This window comes from Vicia villosa, linkage group LG1 (genome assembly GCF_029867415.1).
Source record: "Vicia villosa cultivar HV-30 ecotype Madison, WI linkage group LG1, Vvil1.0, whole genome shotgun sequence".
NCBI classification, from domain to species: domain Eukaryota; kingdom Viridiplantae; phylum Streptophyta; class Magnoliopsida; order Fabales; family Fabaceae; genus Vicia; species Vicia villosa.
In genome coordinates this window covers 150,560,457-150,582,686 of record NC_081180.1, presented here as the reverse complement: position 1 = coordinate 150,582,686, position 22,230 = coordinate 150,560,457, and positions in this window count along the sequence as shown.

Below are 22,230 nucleotides of genomic sequence, written 5' to 3'. Positions count from 1 at the left end.
TATTTTTTACACTTTGATTATTTATTTTTATTTTTATAAAAAGTACATTTTTATATAGAGATGATGAATTAATAATAAATTTGGGTTAAATATATAAACCCTCTGTAATGTTAGCGAGTTTTGTTTTTAGTCCCTGGTAAAAAAAATTTGCAATCCCTCATTGCAATTTCTAGATTCCCTCAAGGACCCCTGACTACCACATTGCAGCAAAGATTTTCACTTGCTGCCTACGTGGCAGTCCACATGAATTTTTTTTTAATTTTTAATTATTTTATAATTCCACGTGGAATAAATGTTATTTTATTAATTTTTAAAAAACTTTTTTAATAATTTTGTTACTGCTTTTATTATGAGAGAGTAAATAAAAATTCGCTAATATTACATAAAGTGTTCATAGTAAAAGCACTAATAAAATTATTAAAAAAAATATCATTAAAAAGAACGTTAAAAAACAATTTTTTTTTTACAAAAAAGTTAAAAACTAAATTTTATTTTATTTTTTAAATTAAATATTTGCACGTAGACTTAAAAAATAATTAAAAATTAAAAGAAAATCCACGTGGACTATCACATAGACAGCAAGGGAGAATCTTTGCTGCAATGTGCCAGTTAGGGCGGTCCTTGAGGGAATCTGGAAATTATAAGGGGGATTGCAAAAAAACTTTACCAAAGACTAAAAACAAAACTCGCTAACATTACAAAGAGTTTATGTATTTAACCCAATAAACTTTTTTCATACATAAGGGTTAATTTTTTGAACCCTCGAGTCGAGTGCTTGATTCTTTGAAGTTAAGCAAGTTACTATAATGAAGGTTATATAGGGGGATTTGGATCCTCTCCTATGCATTGTCTTATGCTTCCATTCTGCGTCAATCTCAGCCATTCATATAAGTTTTTTCCCTCTCTTCAAAATTCATTTTATTTATTTTTAAGGTTTTGAGCCATTGGATTAGAAACATGAGGGATGGTTGGACATAAAGGACATGAGAGGATCTGTTTCCTATAGTGTGTGTGTTTGGATTGAAGGTGAAGATAATTGATTCTAATATAATTGAGTTTGATAAAATTGATTTTAAAAGAATTGACAGAATTGATTCCTATTTGGATACATTTATATAAAAGTGAGTTGAACAATAAATTTCAGTATAAAAATCATTTAGAATCAATTTAGAAAGTAGAAGTTACAAATTGTAACTTTAAGTAGAATCAATTTTAGAGGCAAAATCAATTTTATTTTTGATAAAACAAACACCTCAAAATCACTCAGAATCAATTCTAAATCCCTAAACTTAATTATGAGACTTCCAAAAATACTAATAATACTAGAAAAAGTAATGGACAGTACTGCGGTGAATTCATAATTTATTCACGGAAATTTTAAAAAAGTGGATGTGATTCTTAACTTTCTAAAAATGGCTTATGTAAAAGATGTTTTTGAGGAAGTTATCCTAATTATATACATATAGCAACATAATATTGAAATCTTAGGTATATTTCATTTTTAAATATTTTATCCAGTATATGATTTTAGCAGCAGCGGTCGCTAATACTGTGTTTATTTGTTGAAAAAGAAAGTGAAAGGAAAAAGACTTCAAAAAATAGTTTATATCCCAAAGAAAAGGAAGAACCGAGCTGAATCAAATTTGACTCAATTGTAACCTTACTCGTGAAACAAAGGTATACACTTAATAACCAAATTAGAACCCTTTGATGGTGATCATATGGTGTCATATGATTAGCGTTGGATATAAAGTTTACCCTATTCAAGTCACCTATATAATAAATCATCCATTTGGTGAAAAGTATCTTTTCAATTCAAATAAATCTCTAGATTTTATGAAACTCCCATGTATTAGCTAGATTTTTCGACATATCTCAAACTTTAGCATATCAAGAAGAAGTTTAAAACATTTGGAGAAATTTAGCTGATTATATTGATATTTCTTCGACAAATAAGTTGGAAGAGTATTTCGACATACATGTTCAAAGGAACCTGTCGAAGTTCCTATACGTGCAATAGTGTTGAGGTCTTATTAACTTTTTGAGTGATTTGGAGAGCATTTCACGTGAGGAAGTTGGAATATGGAAGGAGGCTAAATAACTATTTTTTGGCCTTATCTGCATTCGAAGGACGTATGGAAGTAAGTTAAAGGCGAAACACATGCAAGCGAAGACGTCTCAACTTCTAGAGAAAGGAATGTTCATTACAATTATTTAGATTTCAGTATTAATAGAAAATTCTAGTTTAGATTTCGTGTGTTGAAATTACTGTAAAAACTCAATATACTCAAAGTATCTGAGCAAAGTGAGAAAAGAGTCTAACCCAGTGCAATGTATGTATGCAAACACTATCTTTTATTAATACAAAGTCTTTTCATAAAGTTATTTTCTGCATTTTACTTTTTGTCAAAACCTTTAGATTCTTTGCATTCACATTTTTATCTTTTCATTTTATCTTAAAGATTTCGCCTACATCGAAATCTTCACCTTTTTACACAAAAACCACACACACATCAGAAAAATTATGCACATATGTCCTAGGATCATCTAATCATCCTGCAAGTAGCCTTTTGGAAGAATAGCATTTGCTTACCAAATTTTATGGTAAACAAATTAGCACACTCGATGGGACCTTTTACGCAAAAGTTTATATTTTCTAAAAATATGCATTATTCGTCATCCATAAAATTTCTCGAAACTGTGTGTGTACTTGAGATTGAGGGGTGGTAGGATAACCAAAGAAAACATTAGAAGACTAGTTAAGAGATATGTTAGGAGAATGATTAATCCCAAGAATAATAACAATGGAGAATAACCCTACATTACAATAGGGGAAGGCACATTTGTTACAAGTTCGACTAAAGCAATTGCCTCTACGGCAAGCACCATGGCCATAGTGTGGAATGCACAAAGTGGGGCAATATTCTCCCTATCGATAACATAGAGTCATCAAGTGACTCCTAGATCACCAGTGGCTAGTGATTTTAGGCCCTACGCACCCAGTTTCACAATGCCTATGAATGGTTGCGAACAACCTTATGGCATTCCAACTGTGATGATGGAAAGCTTGCATACCAATGCATCAACATTTGCAGACAATGTGGCTACTACATATTCTCCATTATAACGATCGGGATTGGTCGTAAATAAACATGGTCGACATGACTAACCTTTAGGAATAAGATATCTTCCTAGGCAATGCTAACTTTTACCACAAATTCTGTGAGTGTTTTGAGGAAGCAAATGGATGAAAGTAACCATGAAATGGTTAATTTACTGACCCATCAATTTGGTACTATATTTAACCATTTGATTCAAAACTTAACTCAAAGTTATCAACAATTATCAACTCAGATGACTTGATTTTCTGATTTCCTTGGCGCCCCTCAGGTGCAACTTCGACCAATTGTACAATCTCAACCAGTTAGGCATGTATAAAACGAAGGAATAATCCTCAAAGAGAACGTGAACCAGGGCCCAGAATTTGTGCCCCAAGTGGTCGAACAACCAATACCTAGGGAAGTCAAACACCCACTAGTCATGATAGTTAATCGAAACCAGGATGCAGACCAAGTGGTTTGTCGATTTCGATAAGATGGCTTGGCAGGAGAAAATAATATTGAAGCCATTGTCGAAAGGATAATGATACAAATGGTATGAATGTTGGCCTTTAGAGGCCTAATTATTCATCCTCACTGTCGGAGTACATTTTACAGAAGGAACTCCCAAGGAGTTGGAGAGTCCCTAAATTAACCAAGTTTGTTGGCGACGCCAGGGAATCTAGAGTCGAACATATCGCTCAATATCTGACGAGGGGGAGACCTTGAAAATAATGAGAATTTGAGGATGAGATATTTCCCTAGTTCTCTTACAAAGAATGTGTCATACCCTAATTTTTAACCTAATATACCTAATCATCTTACATTCTTGCAATACATCGAGATCACAACCTTAGCTTTCCTCTTAGCCTTTGTTCTCTCTAAGTTTTCCTTTGAGGGATCACTAAGAAACCATTTGTGTATCTTGTACATTGTAGGTGTTGAGCTAAGTACACCCACCTAACCTCCTAAGTTAGGGTTTTGAGGATCGAATCTCAATCAACTTATCATTCATTGAAGCTCAATGGCTTAAACTTCAAATTAACACTCCTATCATCAAAGTGTTATGTCTTGAGCATCTCTTAGCTTCATTTTATCAAGTTCATCTCAAGGTTTTGTGGTTTAATTCATCCAGAAACTCCATAGGTTCTTGTGTTTATTTCCATGCATTCTTTAACTAGTTTCATCAAACAATGAGCCTCATCATCAAGTGTCCTTCAAGATAACATCATTTCAAGGTTCTATGGGCTTCATCATGCCTTAGATAGCAAGCAAAGTTCTAAATATTCAAAATTGATTCAAGATTTTTGACCTAATTTGGAAAATTGTTGATACCATGATCACAAAGGCATAACTTTCTCAATTTTCAACATTTTGAAGTAATTATTTTTGCTAGGAACTCTTCTCATCATTCCTAACAACTTCTCTTCACATGAAAAGAGAAAATTATGCTTAAAGAATCAATAAAAGTTTGATCACATTATAACTCACCAAGTGACTTTTTTCCAACTTTCAAGGACCATGACTTGATCAATTTTTATCAATTGAAGCCCATTATTTCTCTACCATAATCTTGAGGATGTTTTCTATAAGTTTGATTCAAGGAGCAAGGCCAAAAAATGCTTGTAAGGTCATTGAATTGTAGGCGACATTATAGGTCATTATCATCCATCATGAAGTGAAATTTTCTAAGTTTGTTTTTACCATTTTCAAAGTTCCATAACTTTTGACTTAAATTGCCAAATGGAAACTATCTTTGCACATTGTAAAGCTTGTGGGAAGGCCTTTAAATCACAAAAGGAATCATATCATAAAGCCCATGAGTTGGATGTCCCATTGAGTTAAAAATGATCACTTGAAATTGAAACTTGCACATGAAGTCAGATTTTCATTTGTTCAAAGCTCATTCTAATCACCTAATTAGCACACGCTTTTGCTTCTAAACATATTTGGCAATCTTCCAAAAGAAGTTTAGCACTCAAAACACAAGAGAGGAGTGAGTTTTGACAGATTTGCAAGTCACATTTTTTTCATTTCCACACATTAATCACTCAAATTCTCCATTCAGTTAGCTTCCTTGAACTTCATTGAAGCTAACCAGATCATTAGCAAGCAAAATCTTGCTCTAATTGAAGCTCACCAAGTGAAGTTTCAGATGCTTTTGCATCTACTTCACTCAGGTAGTTAGAGGCACAAATTCTCTCAATTCAAATTACTGGAATGATCTTTGTGGTGTACTGATGCTCACTGCATCATTAATTTTCATTGTTTGATCCTTTATCCATGTCTGTTTTTGAATTTTGTGTTTGAAACTTCTTCTAGTTTTTCTAAATCGACTACGCTATAGTTTGAATAAATATTTTGCAAGGACATGGTTGAGATCGTTTCCTTGAGACACTTCTAATGATACCAGTCTCATGAGAAATGGTTTCTTCTTGTTGAAATATGATTTTTTTCCCTAAATCTCTGCAAGTTTGACATGCTAGAGGTTGAAGATGATTACGTGGATCATCTCAACTAATGATAGCGTGACATTTGAAATGTTTTCATTGGCTGGACCTTTTTTATTTTTGTGTGAGTGGTTTGACTTGCTTCCACCATGAGCATGCGTGTTTGGACCATCAGATCACCCACGTATGATTAACGAAGTGGATCCAACGCATATTGTTTTTTCTAATTTCTAATTTTCTATTTTCTTTCTTTAATTCATTTATAATTCAAAAAATCATATCTCATTCATTTTAATTCCAAAAATTATGAAAAAAATCACAAAAATATTTTGAATTATTTATGATTTTATGAGTATTTTTCCAGAATTTTATTTAATATTTTTATATTTTTAATGATTTTCTTCATTTATTTTATGTTTTAAATGTTTAAAAATTATTTTTCTTGATCTAAAAATTTTGAAAAATTCAAGGTATGATCAAATGATGACATTTGGTCTATGGTGACCTTTTTTTTTTTAACTTTTTTTGGCTACTTGACATACTTTTGTTTTTTCCTCCTTTATTTTCATTAAAAGAAATCATTTAAAAATTTTATTTCACTTGTTTATTTGCTTTTAATGACTTTGTGATCCATTTTGGTGAAATGTCTCTTGATTGATTTATCTCCCTCTTCTTTTTCCATTTTCTTGATCAAATGGATGATTGATGATTCCTATTTGTTTAATTAGGTTCGGATTGGTACTTGATGAATTTTCATCATTTCAAATCTACTTTAGGGTGATCATGAGATTACTTTGAGTACTTTGGATTGATGATAAGTTTGTTCTAAGGTGCTACGAAGGACTTGATTGATGTAATGATCTCATCTCCTTTACTTAGTCTTGATCACTTTGTTTTGACTTGTGCTATTTGTTGTAGGAGAATGATCTCTATCATTTCTCTAACAAATATGATACATAATTTTTATTTTCCGACCTCATAGATGTTACTTCAATATAAGTACATATATGATTGCTAACAGTAACAATTGACCATATTATTGTACTAAATTTTACTTTAATACAATTTATTATTCCGCACTTTACTTTTCTGCTCTTTATTTTTAAGCCACTTATCATTCATAGCATTTTATATTTATGTCATTTTTCTTTTGTTCATTTGAGAACTTATTTTCTCTTTGCTCACTTGAATTTTTATTTTGTTTTTGCTTGTTAAAAAGCACTTAATAATGAGAAAACCCTAAAAGACTTAATTGTGTACTTTGGACTATGGATACTATCCTTTGCTAAAGGAGTTGGACCTCTGGACCTAGGATTAGTGCCTGGACCCTAGAAACTTCATCTGATACTAATGCATCTCGGGCCCTGGAACTTTTATAGTCTGGCTGTTTTGTCTGGTTGTCTTGTCTGTGTGCAGGTGTTCTATTGATTTAAAACTTTGAGAGTTTATCAGATGCAAGTTCATATGAGGCAAATTCAATATTTTTCAGACACATACTTAATGGAATTATTATTTTGAACTTCTGACTATTTGTCCAAGTGCTTTTGATGCTATGTTTTGAAGTTAATCCAAAGGAAAGGAATGCTTATGTTGGCTCTATGTCAAGTGTTAGCTTCTTTGTTGGTTAGATTTTTCTTGTCCTTAGCTTTTACTTAATGCTTTAGGATAGTCCCTTCATCTCTTGCCCATCTTATTAAATTTTCAAAGTCTTCTCCCTCCTTTTCAAAATCTTCTTTGTTTTCAAACTTAAAACCTTTTTGCTATAAACCTTGACTTTTGTCAAGTGATCATAAACCTCATTCAAATCTTTTATCATTTGGATTTAATTTTAAAAATATTTTCCTAAAATATTAGGCATGAGTAATTATAATAGTTGAGATGTAATTCTCCTATCTTCATGATATTTATTGATATGAAGTTGATTCGTTTCCACTTGAAAGGGCTAGTGGCATACTTGTTGATTTCTATCCAAGTTGGAGCCCTTCTTTCACTTGTGATGCAAAGATCCATGTGTTATCATGTTTATGACTGATGGTTGAGTTTTCTCTTCTGAGATGACAAAGTGTCTCTTTATTTAAAATCAACTAAACAAATAAACCCTTATGTTTCTTTATGAGCAGAACTACAAATTCTCCGACTTCTCCATTGCACATAGGAGGTATGTACGCACAAGATGCAAAGTCTTGCCGAGCATAAATAAAAAAACCATTAAAATGTTCTTTTCTCATCTCATCAATCTTTTGCACACAACTCTTTTATTTTAACACAGATTTTCAAAAAGGTTCTTATGGAGTACCACATATGTGAGAGGTACTAATACATTCCCCTAGCATAACCAACCCCCATACCCTTTCTCTTTGTTTTATTAGTTTTTGTTTTAAATTTTCTTTAGGTTTTATTTGCACTTTTCCCATTCCAATGGAAAAAATAAAGATCAGTGGCGACTCTTGCTTTATTTGTGAGTTAAGTTAATAAATAGCTTAATCTCCAATTTTTCTGCCGCGACATAATGCTTTTACATGGTTCACAACACTCCCTGGGCATTTTATCAGCAATTGGACTTATTTGGAAATTGTTCCATGAGTAGTTTTGTATGGGGAAATCCAAGATCATCCTGAAAAATTGGGGGATATGTCCCAGTTTGTAGATTGACTCCGACAAGTCGAACGTGTGAAGGCTAAGAAAGTAAGGGTAAATAGGATTAAGAAAGAAAGAGTGGCTTATGTCGACATAGACGATAATGACCAAGGGTCAGATGTCAAAATACAGTCATGTCGAGGAATGTGAGGTCGATGTGACCGAATTAAAGTCAGGTCCTCCATATGTGGGTAAGGTCCTTACACCAGCAAATGGAAAAAATCCTGTCAAAAACGAGAAGAATGATGAATTCCCCAAGAAACCTATACATCTGAAGTAACCAAATGTGACGAGATATTCGATCTATTGGTTGCAGATGGCCAAATCTTAGTACTATAAGACGCGAAGGTGTCGCCATTAAAACAAAGAAAGAAGCGAGGTTTTTGTAAGTATCATAATTTTTTGGGGCATAAAACTTCACGATGTTTTATTTTAGGGATCTTGTGCAAAATGCTTTGAAAGATAGAAGGTTAACTTTTTCTTAGTAGAGTAAGGCTCCCGTAAAGATTGATGCTATCCATTACAGATTGAGGAAACTCATTATGCTGAACCTGTGGAAATCAATATAGTTAAAATCACTGAGGATTTCGACATGAAAAAGGTGACTAGAAAAAGCTGTGAGAATAAGATGAATGCTATAAGAGGTAATTCTTGAATCCTTATTTTGGTGATTTTAATTTATGATTAATTATTTAATCAAGATCCGTTTATCGGGATTATTCCGATAAAAGGATCAAAAAGTTTGAAAAATCCCTCTTAAATCCCATCAGTGGTCAGATTAGTTGGACTTATCATAAACATCCAAGCTTGTTTATCCAACATAGCATAGTTGAAAATGCTTAGGTTTTTGAACCCCATACCTCCATCATTCTTATGCATAGACAAACGATCCTAAGACAACCAATGGATACCCTAATGATGACATCAATAAGAATATACTCATGACATACAAAGGAATTGATTGAAGAACAATTTTAATGAGAGTTACACTTTCCGCCTGAGAAAGACTTTTACTACTCCAAGAATTAATCTTATTCCATACTTTTTCTTTATGAACTATAACATGGCTTTTCTAATTCTTCCAATCCTGGACGAAAAACCAAGATACTTACCTGTTTCCAACACTTGTTGAAAATAGAGGATATTAGCTATCTCTTCATTTACATTGTTTCTGACATTTTTGCTACATAATATTTCTGATTTTTGTAAATTAATGGCTTGACCCGAAGCTTCTTCATAAGTGGCAAGAATATTTTTAAACTCATTCGCTTCATTCACCTCAACTCAAAAGAAAAGGAAGCAATCATTCACAAACAAAAGATGAGATATGATTAGAGCATTCTTACATATTTTTATGTAATGAATATCTCCTCTAGCATTAACTTTCTTAATGAAAGCAGAGAGTCCTTCAGAATAAAGAACTAAGAGATACAGAGACAAAGGGTCACATTGTCTTAAACCACGCCCCAGAACAAACGGTCCTACCATAGTACCATTTTAAATCATAGATTAATCCACATTTTATACACAAAGTATAATCCATCTTATCCATTTCTCATTAAGCCCCATCCTCAATAGAACATGCCAAAGATAATCCTAGTCAATTCGGTCACAAGCTTTGCTAATTTCAAGTATAAGAGCAACCTCGCCGAATTTACCTCTCATTTTAGACTTTATAAGATTTAGCTATCACTTTGTACTACACATTACCAAGTGTTATCGGTCTTCAGTCCTTCATGGATGTCTGAACTTCTCCTTTTGGAATTAAATCAGTATTAGTTTTATTAAGACTAGATGGGAAAACACTAAAATCCTACCAAGAACATCACACACTAGAAATCTCAGAACCACAAGTCTCCCTAAAAATGATAAAATCCTATATTGAAACCATTTGGACCCGGAAACTTGTCTGCATGCATAGAAAAATGTCGTCCTTAAACTCCTAAATGGAAAACGTGGTGGTCAACATATCATTATCTTCTTTAGATATGGTAAAACTCAAAGCCGAAAGAACATGTTCTCGTGAACTCAAAACATTTTGGAAAATTTCCGTAAAGTTCTCTTTTGCAATCCTGCACATACCAACATTCAAAGAACTCACTTTCACATTCATATCTAATTATGATGTTATGGTATTAATTTTCTTTCTGGAAGTTGTTGCAACATGATAAAATTAGGTATTTATACTAGTGTGCCTTTTCCCTTTGTTTTCAAAATAAATCATCTTTAACGAGTAGAGAGTTCATGCGCTTATGGATAGCTGTAAAATAATTAATATTCCTTTCACTCACATGATGACAAATCTGTTTAATCTTTCTAAGAAGCTTATCGATTTCTCTTCTTAACTTGTGACAATTTTCTTTACTTCATTCCATCGTGCTTTCTCCACGCGGTTCGAGTCTAGTCACAATGTTATTATTTGGTCCTTGTTTCCACTTATCAACAAAAAAAATAATTAAAATCTGGTTCCGTCAACCACACATTTTCAAACTTGAATTTGTTGTCATTTATATTTGATATCCTATTAGATTCACAACAGAGTAGAATGACATAATGCCCTGATGTAGGAACATTATTTCTAATTTATAAAATATTTCTAATTCACAAAAAAACATAATTTAAATTGAAGCTAATTTTGAATTAAATGTGATATTTAAATAATTTTCCATTAAATAATTTTGAATTAAATATTTATATATAATTAGTTTCGGAATTATTTAATTCACAAGGAAGTTCTAATTTATAAAATATTATTTTTAATTTCAGAATTTTTGTCTATTAATTCACAATTATTTTCAGAATTTCATAATAATATAATATTATTGAATATAAAATATATAATAATTTACACACAAAAAATATAATGAAAATATGAATAATGAAAAAGAGGTACTATGTAATTGATACATTTAAGTTTAGAAATAAATCAACAAAAGTTGATTGGCCTAGTTGTACCACCCCTCTCTTTCAATCAAGAGGTCACAGAATCTTTATTTGGCAAGGTTAATTTTACGAAAAAAAATTTCACATGGGGTAAACCAAAAGTCACCTATGTGACAGGGGCAAAAATGGTAATAACTCAATTATAAAATGACACTTAAATAGAAACAAAAAAATCTTTTAAAATGACACTTACAAAGAAACGGAAGAAGTAATATATAATCACAAAAACATAAAAGAAAATATAAATATGAAATAAAAGTGGTGGAGTAGTTTGTTGAATTTTATTACCATTGTAGTGAGTAAAACTTGAATAAGTGTTAAATTTTTAGGTGAAAGAGAGAGAAGATGATATGAAGTATAAAAAGTGAAAAATGAAGGTGTCGAATCCATAAACTGTTGTGCATAATCTTATACTGTGTATGATACGGTGTACTCAACAAAGCTCTTATCAAAACTCAAAATATAACTCAACTCTACAACCATATTAAAATGACTCAACGTATCTTACCTAAATAAAACATTCGGTTTATAATTTTGAATGAAGTATTTTAAAATAAAAACTGCACTTGGGTTACCCAGACTCCGACAATTCCAATTTATAATATTCATTTTTCTTGACAGGTTTGATTATCAATGCACACCATTATATTTTTTACTATAATAACAGTATTAAGTTGCTTAAGGATATCATTTCCAGCGGCATCCAATCTTGCTGCAGCAGAGTTAACACACATGTGATCTTGATTTTTAACCTACCTCATACATGTGATCTTGTTCACATGCAAAATGGAAAAAATAATATACTCAATATATATATATATATATATATATATATATATATATATATATATATATATATATATATATATATATATATATATATATATATATATATTTATATTTATATTTATATTTATATATATAATGTTATTATTTGTAGGGTGTGATGTTGATGACGATGCAAGTGAAGTGATCACGTTAGCTATGTCAATGTAAGACAAAGAGAATGCCACCAAAGATATGCTGGCAGTTTTCTATATGTCGCCGACATGGCTATAAATTATTGGTCACTCATGATTGAAAATCTTAAAACTCCCCAAGTGAACAATGTAGTTCCCGCTTTGTATAAACTGATTTATTAATAATAAAATTATGTTTCTCAATTTCGTTAATTTAGACCCATTAAGCTCAATTATTAAGATAATTAACGGTCTTGTTGAAGTTTTGTAACACGTTAGTTTTATGCATTTTGTTGATATATTAAATGATTTTTGATTGATGTTAGATTTTATAGACATGATCTATATGAAAATAACTTTCAGTCAAACAAGAGATTTTAGTATGCAATAACGCGGTAAAGAATTATCAGATGTAGATCCATTTGATTTTATAAATGTCTATTTTAGCAACATGCACCTTTGGGGTGTATTTAACTTTTTTTTAGTTAAAACTTGCTAAAACACGCATTCACAAATATAAGTGGGTGTATTTTAACTAACTCCTGTGGGGTTTGCTAAAACACACCCACTTATTTTTATGAAGGTGTGTTTTAACAACATGCACCTTAAGGTGCATTTAATCATTTTTAATTAATGTTTGCTAAAATAGACATTCATAAAAATAAATGGGTCTACGTTAGCAAACTCATATATATATATATATATATATATATATATATATATATATATATATATATATATATATATATATATATATATATATATATATATATATATATATATATATATATATATATATATATATATATATATATATATATATATATATATATATTATTTTGGACTGCCACATGACCAATGCGAAATAGATTGAACTACCATTCATAATATATAAGTTACCACTTGTGCAGTCTAAGGTACGATTCTAGTCATAATTCACTTTATCTCACTTTAGTCACTCACTGACTTTAGCGTTGGAGTACTAAACTTATAGGTCCGCTACCATACAACTGCATTGGAGATCTGTATCACCACATTAAAAATGCACACCAACAATTTTGGTTCCCAAACGGAACTATGACGCCTTCTATGAGAAACGATTTTTGATTCCTGCTGATATTCATAATCAAATCTCTTCTGATTCTATTTAATCTCTTCTAACTGGATCAAATCTCTCCCAATTTAATCAAATTGCTTTCATTTCAAACATCGATCACTTTAACAATTATTCTAAGATGGAAGCATCTTTGACTCCCATTTCTAAGATTACTTCAAAATCTTCTGATTCACGACCACCTTCAATCTTCGTCATAAATACACACGGTGGAGATCTGTTCAAAAAGGAAGAATTTCCATCACAAGGTTCTCTTACAACAGTGTCGTTAACAAAGAAGTGAAAAAGAGACAAACCAATCTTAGGGTTCCAACACCACGAGAAGTTGGATGAACTTCTAACGCAATGCTTCAGTTAGTCATTACTGCTACTATCACTAATCACAATGTCTCAAGGTTCCTCATTGATGAAAAAAATTCTTACAACTTGACATACCTCTGAATATTCACAAAATTGGGGTTATGAAAGTAAGATTTGAGGTCATGCGAAGGCCATAGCCTCCTAGTATTCAAAGATTATTCTCCTTGTCCATGTGACAAGTAGATTTACTAGTTTTCTTAGGAAAGGGGAGAAATAAGAGAATCATTAACGTTCGCTTCTTTGCGATTCCATAAGAAAGCTTTTATAACGACATTCTTCGTTGGCCGTTCTTAGAAACTTTATATGGGGTGGCGTCCCCGTCCACATAAATATGAAGTGCCAAAACATTTCTAGCAAAATACTTGTAATCATTGTCAACCTGTAAGGGGCACGACAGATACATGGAGCATTACTGAAGAGTTTCTTAGTAGCGCGCATCACCCATTGGAAGAGACACGAGGAGGCTTATGAAGCAACATGTGTAGTCGATCTCGACAAACGCGAATATGAAGCTTCATATGGAGACGAGCTCGATCCCTCGACCGGGTTCAACTTTTTTAATTACTTGTCGTTTATCCTTAGGATTCGACCTTCATGACTTATCTCTTTAACTACATCAGCAATATTTGAAAATACCTGGCTAATTCGAAATAGTTCTTCCTAGTTTGGTGACCACTTGCCTAAAGTTTTTTCTTTTGATCCATTGGTAAAATAACTTTCCACATGTAATCGCTAATTATAGTGGTTTTCGACTTAACCTTTTTATTGTAAGCTTTAACTATTCATTCCTTTTGCCTTATCAAGACGTCTAAAACAACTAACCTCTCCTCATCTAAGTCAACTAAATCATCTAGAATCATACTCCAATAGTGGTCATAAGGAATTTCAGCTTGCCTGTATACCCTTGTCGACAACTAATATATTTCGACAGCAAAACTGCGAAATGGAGTAGAGTTAGCTTCCTCTCTTGGAGATGTTCCACAAGCCCAAAGTGCTTGGTATAAAGTCTTATTCCAATTTCTTGGCTTCTGACCCACATATCTTTTAACTAGGCATATTATAATTTTATTGTCACTTGGCCATTTCCTTGAGCATAGTACGTCGTAGATGTTAAGAGTATGATCCCTGATTATGAGGCAAACTCAACCATCTTTTGACCAGTGAAAATTGTACCTTGATCAATGGTTAATGATTTAGGAATTCCAAACCTAGACATATTACGCGTTTGAATGAAATTAATCACTGCTTCCTGATCCACATTTACCAAAGGAATAACTTTAACCCACTTGGTAAAATAATTTATACAAACCAAAATATACTTATGACATTTGGATGATGTGGGTCTTAATTCACCTATTTAATCTAAAGTCCAACCTATAAATTGCTAAGATATGATCATCGAATGCAACTCACTTGCAGAGGCATGTTAAATACCTGCATGTTAATGATAATTCTTGGCATCAGCTTCCCAACGCTTCTCAAATACATATAAGACATGATTTTCAAATACATATAAGACCTCAACAATTAGAACCCACCTCAAATGGAGTCACAAAACTCAAGTTATGATAAAAACAAAGTTTTAAAAAAATCCACCTAACCGGAGACAGTTGGACTGTCACCGTAGTTGACGCCAACTTTTTTCGCAACGGCGTAAACCACTATAAAATGCATAATTCTCCTTTTTCCACCGTTGGAGGCCTTTCGGACCTCTAATTTCGATTCTGTAAAAATCCAAACGCTCAGAATTTGACACCCAATAGTTATATAACAATTGAACAACAACCAACACAAATTATAAATATCCAACATCAATTAATCATCAATCAATCATGGAATTAAGGTTATGTTTTAGAAACTCCAAGCACACAACATTAACATCAAACAATTTCATAATTCAAATCAATCAATAAAAATCCATTAAATAACCTCTAAGCTCTTCACCATTGGTGATTTCATCCTCATCCCTTGATCTCCATTTTTCTCTCACTTTACCTCCTTTCTTGTTCCAAAATAACACGAACTGAAAAACTCTAGGGTTCTCTCTCTAAATCCCTTTCTATAATAAAATGCGATCTTCTTAATTGATTATTCCCTTACTACCCTCACTTATTCTCACAATCACTCTATATATATATATATATATATATATATATATATATATATATATATATATATATATATATATATATATATATATATATATATATATATATATATATATATATTCTTCTTTTAATTCCATTAAAATCTCAACCCTTCATATTCTATCATTTATTTTATTTAATTAATTTATAAAATAACTAATCTCTCCAAATTCCCAAAAATTCGTTTAAATTAATAATTCTAATTTTATTAAAATCCCCTTATATTCTCAAATTAAGCTTAAACTTCCTATCTTCTCAATTTAATCAAATAAACTACTATTATTTAATTATTTAAATAATTCTAATTAATTCTAAATTATTCTAACCAACTTCTACTCTCTCTCTCTCTCTCTCTCTCTCTCTCTCTCAACACCCCCATCTCACGGACATACACCTCTACCACTCTTATTTATTTAATTACCACCCAACAATAATTAAATAAAATATATAAATTCATAAATAGTTTAATTTAAATCAAGGAATAAAAAATTGGGGTGTCACAGTTATCTTTCTATTTTTCTCATTCATTGTCTTTGATTGATCTTCTTTGCATTTAAGTCTTAGTAGTGCTAATTATGTGCATTTGAACATTTATATTATTGTTCATGCATTATTTATCTTTCTAATGTATTCCTTTACTTTGTCTTTCGATCCCTATTATATGATGTTGATTGAACATCGTTGTTGCATGTTTATGTTGTATTTTGATGCATGTATCATGTTTATCTTCATATTTGTATCCGATCTTAGTTGTTGTACATTATTCTTACCTTATTTAAGCTCATTTGTTCTTTTGGAATTAGTTTTGAAGGTTATTTATTTTTGGCTTAAACTTATGGAAACTTCCATCTCTTTTTGATGTTGTCAAAGAGGTAGAAGTTGTAATGAATCTATGATTAGTTGTATACATTTTATGTTGTGGTTTGTGTGCAATGTTTTAGGGGGAGCACAAGCATTTTTGCTTCCAGCTCAAAGTCGACTCAATTACAAGTGAACGCTTGCCAAGTATCTAAAAGGGAGATTTTAGCTGCATATCCCTAGGAGGTTGGTTGCATGTCCTTATCAATGTGAAGTGGGAGCATCCCTGATACAGTTATTTTGTTGCTTATCTTACCGCTTTCATTTATTATCGTTTATTGAGTCTCCCTCATAAATTGCACACCTTGAACCAAGTTTTGAAATCGATTCGTGAATTTTTTTTGCATGGATAAAATCTTTGGTTATGTTTGAAAATTGCTTAAGATGTCTTTATTCAAGTGCATGAGTTTTTGGAATATAGATGTAACACGGTGAACTGACTTTTTATTAATCGAAATGTCGCGGTTAAGCATGAGTCGCCACCGACTTTTATTTTATCCAAACAATATTCGGAAAGGCAAAAAGAAACAGAAAAAACCTTTTAAGAAATCTGAGTTCGGGGGGTAATTTATGCAAAGGGAAGGTGTAAGGCACCCTTTGCATCCATGGTTTTCCATGGGCTCTTAATTGCTTTGCTTGCTCGTTTGTTTTTAAAAAAAGTAGATGAAAGAAAAAAGTGGACTTTAGCTCGTAAATGAGCGTAGCCAGTTTTCGAAGAATTGTGAGAGAGAATATTAAAGATGAGCATTGCAAGGCAATTAGGGGCAATTACCTTAAACTCAGATGATAGGTCTCTTTTTAGCCTTTCAGAATGAAAGGGTCTATCCTTGCCATAAGAGGGCAGGAAGCCTTTCGTTTGGAGGTTGAAGGGTCATCGAAGTATCCTTTACCATAAGACTGTCCCATGCCATAGAGGGGCAGGTAGTCTAAGGCAAGGATCAGAATAAGCCATTTTCGTAGGCAGCCAGAAGATACCTCAGCCTTTTTCCGTAGGCAACATCCGAGGGTCGAGGTCATTTGTGTATCGAAGGCAGCATCATTAGGGTCGTGACCTTTTTATCGAGGCAACATGGCTGAGGTATCCTCGAATTCGAGGGACGTGGCTTATTCTGCAAAAACACAAAGGCAACAGGCAACAAGGCAACAGGCAACAGGCAACAGAGAGGGTTACCCAAAAAGCGTGCGTGTGTGCATCAATCACGTGATTCAATTCGGAATATATTATCTTGTATTTAGTTATTCTAATTGATTCAGAGTTGCACTCCCTAAATTACTAACCACGCAATATATAAAGCGATAAAGGGGAAGGGAAAATGAAACCAGCGGATCCCAACAGGGTTTGACACAAGTAATAATAAAAACGAAAAAAACAATTAAAGTAGGGTTCAGGGTTACCAAACTCGTAGCTTTAGAATCATCGAACCCTGAAAAGGCAAGCAAACCAAAAAAATAGGGTGAGTGTATGGCTAATTCAAAGGCGAGCGGGATTAACCCAAAAATAAAGAATAAATAAAAAAAAGTAATTAAATAGGCGAGGGTACTTAGCTTTGATTTGATCTGATATGGTTACTAGGGCGCCTTTAGGGTTGACCCTAAAAAGGCAAAGCAGAAAAAGATGAAGGCGAAACAAACCCTAATATTAAAATAAACCAAATATAATTTAAATTAAAATTGAATTACTTAACTTCGGATTTTCTGAAGGCGCGTGGTCGGGATTAATCATATTGCTAACCCTGAAAAGACATAGAAAAGAAATAACTCAGTGTATGGAATGATCATCGTGAACCCTAATTGGGGTATAAATATAAATAATAAAACACAAATGATTTAATTAATTATTGGTCTCGCGACCTAATTAATTAAATCAGGATCAGAAAATTAAATCGAGAGTAAAAACAATTTTTATGAATTTTGAAATTTAAATAAATAAATATGAATTTTTAGAGGTTTTTAAATAATTAAAATAAGAGAAAGAAATACATATATATTTAATTAAATAAATAAATAAATAAATTTATTATTTATATAAAAAGTTTTTTATGATAATCAAACAAATAATTTGTTATTAATAAGAGAAAGAAAATATTTAGATTAATATATATATATATATATAAAATAATAAATAAAAAGGGTTATGTAATTAAAACTAAAAAAAATTGAAAAATACTTAGCTGGATCCAGTGTGGCGCGTGGCTGAGGATCCATGGTAAGCCTGCGCCTCCTGGAGCGTTTGATCGGATGAGTGAAAGATATGGAGGCTACAGATGCAAGAGCGCACCGTATACACAAGGCCGAGACACACTGGATTGGGCTTTTATCTTCAACCGAGCGCGCCAAGCAGAAATTCGAATTGGGCCAATCGACGCGTGACACGTCTTCATCTTCTCCAACCAGCCGTCGTCTTAGAGTCTGGTTTTTACCTACGGACGCTTGTCCGTCGCCATAGCCCCTGTACATATTAATCTTGGCATATAGCACCAATGAATTACCAAGGAGACCGTGATTCTACTCGGCTTTTCACCCTGGATCCGATGGTGACCTCCTTTTAGGCCAATTTCACCGTGAGTTCTTAGAGATCGATTCTGGGATTGTTATTCGAATGTGAGGACCTGGATCGCTTCAGAATACCTTTAGGGATGTGTTAGGATTAATAAGACACCTTGAATTGGCTTCAAACTATGAAAACGATTTTGAAAATTTCCTTGATTTTGTGAGCTCGAATTAGGTCTTCAAGGTTGTCCAAAAACCTCTCTAGGGGTCTGCAATTGTTCCCTATTTATCAGAGCATGGATTAGGTTAACAAACTTGGAGCAAATCTGTTAGAATCTTTTGATTGGAAATTATGAAAATTTGATTGGAATTTGGTTCATGATCTTTCTAATTTTGGCCAATCTTGATCCAATCACCTCTCAATTTTTCCAAAAATAATTGTCACGAAATTTGCACTTAATATTGGATATTTGGATGATTATATTTGATTAGAATCAAAGCAAATCAAATTTCTTTTGTATTTTCCTTTTAATTACTTGATTAAATTGATTTTAATGAATAAAAATTCTCATAAAAATCAAATAATCACAAATAAATCGTGGCAATCAGATTAGGTCTCCTTAATGTCTTGAGGAACAAGATTGGGCCATAAAAACTTGGGCTCCTTTGCAAAAATAATCAAATTCTCTCACATTTTTCCCTCCAAAATAGCTCAGCTTCAAGAAGGTCTATCTCTCTCAATTTTTGAGGTATGAAAGTGTTCTAAGACTTTTTAGAAACCTTGAGGAGTCCTCTAACCAATGTCTTTGGTCTCATATCAAAATTATTTTCCATGCTCATTTTATGTCTCTTTAAAAAAAGTGTCTTTTTGTTGGCTTTTGAAAAGGACCTATAATGTATGAAGCCATATCTCTTAAACCCTTGACCTATGAGCTCTGATTCTTGAACCATTGGATAGAGGAATGAATTCCCTTCAAAATGAGCTTTGATGGGAATTTTTCTGATGAAGTATGAATATTTGGTGAATTTCCAAAGTTTGGTTGACTTTTTCAGTTCGTGCCCGAAATAGTAACTTTTGGCTTCTGACTTTTCTGATCTTTCCTTGTGTCATCATGATCAATCCTTGATCAAATGATGATTTTAGGGTTATGAGGATGTTGTTGACCAAATATCTTGAACTTTGACTGTATCTTGACTTGAAATGACTGTTTTGCCCTTGAGGGTTGACTGTTGACCTAATCAGGATTTGAGGGACTCAATTTGCTCTGTTTGACTTGAAACTTTGCACAGAGATTCTTTGGGATGTTGGTGACCCTATGGAGCCACCTTGAGCCATTGATTCAATGATTTCCTTTTGACTGACCTAAACCCTAGTTCAGATCCTTGTATAGGGGAGTGTGTTTTGGAGCTTTGTCTTTTGTTCTGATTTTATGTGTGAAAAATAACATGGGCAAATTTTGGGGTATGACAGCTGCCCCTGTTCAATTATCTTAAACCTGAAGATTTAGAGTGGTCGGTATGCCAGTCGGTATCTGAAGGTGGAAGATGATTGAACACTAGAATACCAAGAAATTTGCCCTAGCTAAAGTAGGGACTTTTGTCGGAGATGGGCTTAAAGATGCCATCTGGATAGTGTGAAGTGAATTAATTGTAGTGACTCTATTGTCATGATTGTTTCTGTACTGAATACCAGGATTAGACATGTGACTTAATCGTTATGACTCCGTTGTCGTGACTTCGTTGTGGTGATTCCATCATCGTGACTCAGTTGTCGCGATTCCATCATCGTGACTCGGTTGTCGTGATTCCATCATCGTGACTCAGTTGTCGTGATTCCTTTATCGTGACTCAGTTGTCGTGATTCCTTTATCGTGACTCAGTTGTCGTGATTCCTTTATCGTGACTCAGTTGTCGTGATTCCTTTATCGTGACTCAGTTGTCGTGATTCCTTTATCGTGACTCCGTTGTCGTGGTTTTTTCTGATTTGCGTGTTGTGATTAAGTCTGTTTCTTTCTTTGATTGTGTCAGCACCATTCGTGGTGGCCAAATTAGGTCTTGGAGAGATGATCGTGTCAATGCCATTCACAGTAACTGAATTAGATCGTAGATATTGTTTATCTGCTTGTACTTATGTCCTGAGAAAAGTAGAGTTAGTCTTTATGCCATGTTATGATGCATGTAATGAATGAGATGGGATTCTCAAAATAAATGAGAAACTTGCATGAAGTGATGTATGCAATATATGAATATGTTTATGACATATGATATGCGAATATGATTTATGTTGTCCTGATTGAGAAAATAAATCTCTATATCCTTGTGATTTTATTGTCGGATCTTGTCTTGAAGATGCTCAGCTGGTGATTGATGGTTTCTGCTTGGGGATGACCAGTAACTTGATGGACCCTGATTGGTGACAAAAGTATTTGGAAGAGAGCAAAGTGTTGGAGAACCAGCAGTGTTGAAGATGTATACTCTGTTGGGGAGTCATGTCTTTGTCGGGACGAAAGTATTTGAAGATGATTACTCTGTGGGGGTGTGAGAATTGCCCCCAGTATTATAGTAACTACCATTCCTGGATGTCAAACTGGATTTGCGCAGGTTTTCCCCAGTTAGTAGGAACTTTGGAAAGATTCGCCTCGCGAGGACTTTATGAGATGTGCACTATGGGCGACATGCCCCTAGTAATCATAATCTTAGGACGACGCCCCTGACTATTTTTGCTTTTGAGAGATTCTTGGAATCTTGACTTGATTGCCCCAGATTGATTGGGCAAAACGTACCATGCCCCTTGTCTGTGTAGGAGACATTGCTTTTTTGGAGTAATCTTTGTTGGTTTGGATAACTTTTAGTCATTAGTTGTACCCTGTGCAAATTTATTCTGATGCTAACATTTGAAATTACGTAGCAGAATATGTTTAATAATGAATTCATGAGATGCAATGCATACGTTTGTCTTGAGTTTAAAAAAAACATTAAAACAAGAGATGTAAAAGCGTGATATTTGTAAAACATGCTATTTTTTGTAGAAGCGAAATATCCACTCAGCATTTTAGTAAACCTTAAGGAGTCGGGATACCTTTTTGGTGACAGTATGCTTTCGAACTAACCATGCTTCAGTTAGGACTTTTAAGGGTTGTAACGTGGTTTGGTTCACGGTTTTAAGAAACAAAA